Raw genomic sequence first — 2,243 nt, forward strand, 5'->3', positions numbered from 1 at the left:
AACTACTGATAGTGCGGGCAGATCTTCAACGATCTCTAACTCTTGTGCTTACTGGATGACACTATAAGACAGAAGAGAGAAAAGGAAGCAAGCTTATAGCTTAGTAAGTAAGTATATAAACAATAATTAAGGAATCTAATATGTTTACAAAATAACTCAAGTATATCTATTTTTAAATTTCACTATTTACTCCAATTTGGTCAAGCTGTCTCTCCTGCGTCATGTTCACTGAATAAATCATAACTTGAGTCACGAAACTCAAAATTTAAATCCGTAAATTTTATTGAAACTAGACTCATATTACTTCTTACTAAAAGTTTTCTAGAATTTTTGGTCCATCAAATTAGTACAGTTTATTAGTTAAATTTTCCCCTGTTATACAGCTCGACAGATCTGACCTCTGTTCACTACGAATTGATTTTCTCCCAGTACAACAGTCACATAGCCATAAATTTTGCTTCCTTTAATTCTAGACTCAATAATGAATCTAGGCATATAAACTATATTTCTTAATTATTTTTGTACGATTTTTAATTATTTTTCAAAGTCAGAACAGGGGATCACGTAGTCATTCTGAACAAGTCTCACAAAAATATAAATATCTCAAAATATAGGATTCCTTTACTTGCTCTGTTTCTTTTTCATGAAAATAGACTTATTAAGCTTTAATTTCACATTACATTCAATCCCTAATTAAATTCTTACTATTTTTTTAGATTTTTCAAATTCACATTACTGCAACTGTCCAAAATAGTTTTATTGTTAATTCACTCTGTCACACTTTCTTTGTATTAACCTCATTTTAACATGCATATCACAACTCATTTTCACCGCATTTCATACATCACAAGTATAGGTCCATTATTACAATGTCACCATAAAATCATCTCGTTGAACACTTCAGATCAATCATCGATACTTGGTGGTTTCAGCACATAGCTCCACCCATCATATTTCATATAGCTCAGCTCTCTTGTACACATGGTGAACACTTAGTACTACCCATGTTACCTAGCCAGTTTATCTCGTAGCTCTCTTGTCTACATGGTGTCCTTCATTGGAACAACACATGTGACCTAGCTACATTTATCCTCTCCCGTAGCTTTCTTGTCTACATGGTATACATCCCGTATCACACATGTGACCTAGCTACCATATAGTACCTCGTAGCTCTCTTGTACACATGATGTGCACTTAGCACCATACATGTGACCTAGCTACGTACCATCTTTATTATCCAATCTTTTCAAAGGTTCAATTGGGATTTTTCTCTCTATTACTTATTACAATTCTTCCAATAGTCGATTATGGTTCAAAATCAGTGAAAATATATACAATATGCTGAAATATAAAAACATAAATAAAGATAATGTATTATTTACATACAAACTTACCTCGGTGCAAAATATTGAAATTTTGCAATTTAGTCAAAAATCTTTTCCTTCCCATGTTCGAGGTCGATTCCACGCCTTTCTTAATCTATAAAAACACATTTAGCTCATTTAACACTTATACTATCTATTTCAATCCAAAAATCACATTATGGAAAAATTGCGTTTTTGCCCCCTAACTTTTACAAAATTATGATTTTGCCCCTAGCCTCAGTAATTTAATTTCAGCTGTTATTCTTATGTTTTATGACATGCTGATCATTTTTCCCTTCTATGGCAACTTTAAATTCTCACTCTAACATATAGTTATGAACAATAGGTATTTTTACCGATTATGCCGTTTTGCTCGTTTTCGCTAAAAATCGCTTATAAAAGATCGTTCTCCTAACTTAAAACATTCATATTCTACCATCAAACATCAAAATACATGCATATAATTCATGGGTAAATTTTTAAACATAAACCCTAACTCGAAATAATGGTAGAAATAGGTAAACCGAGCTACGAGGATTTCAAAAATGTAAAGAACATTAAAAACGGAGCTTGAATGAACTTACTATTGAGCTTGAAAACTTGGAAAAAACCCTAGCTATGGTGAACATACAAGGTTCGGCCAAGGAAGAAGATGGATGAACAAAATTTTGGCTTATTTTTCCCATTTTATTTCTTTTAATTACCAGAAGACAAAAATACACTTACGGCCTTTCTTTAAAATTTTGTCCTATTCACACCCATTTTTGTCTATATAAAGTATAATGGTCAAATTTCCATTTAAGGACCTCTACTTAAAACCCCCATTTCAATCAAGTACTTTATGAACTAGAACACATATTTTTCACCTATTTCAATTTA

The sequence above is a fragment of the Gossypium hirsutum genome, chromosome A05 (genome assembly GCF_007990345.1).
Source record: "Gossypium hirsutum isolate 1008001.06 chromosome A05, Gossypium_hirsutum_v2.1, whole genome shotgun sequence".
Lineage (NCBI taxonomy): Eukaryota > Viridiplantae > Streptophyta > Magnoliopsida > Malvales > Malvaceae > Gossypium > Gossypium hirsutum.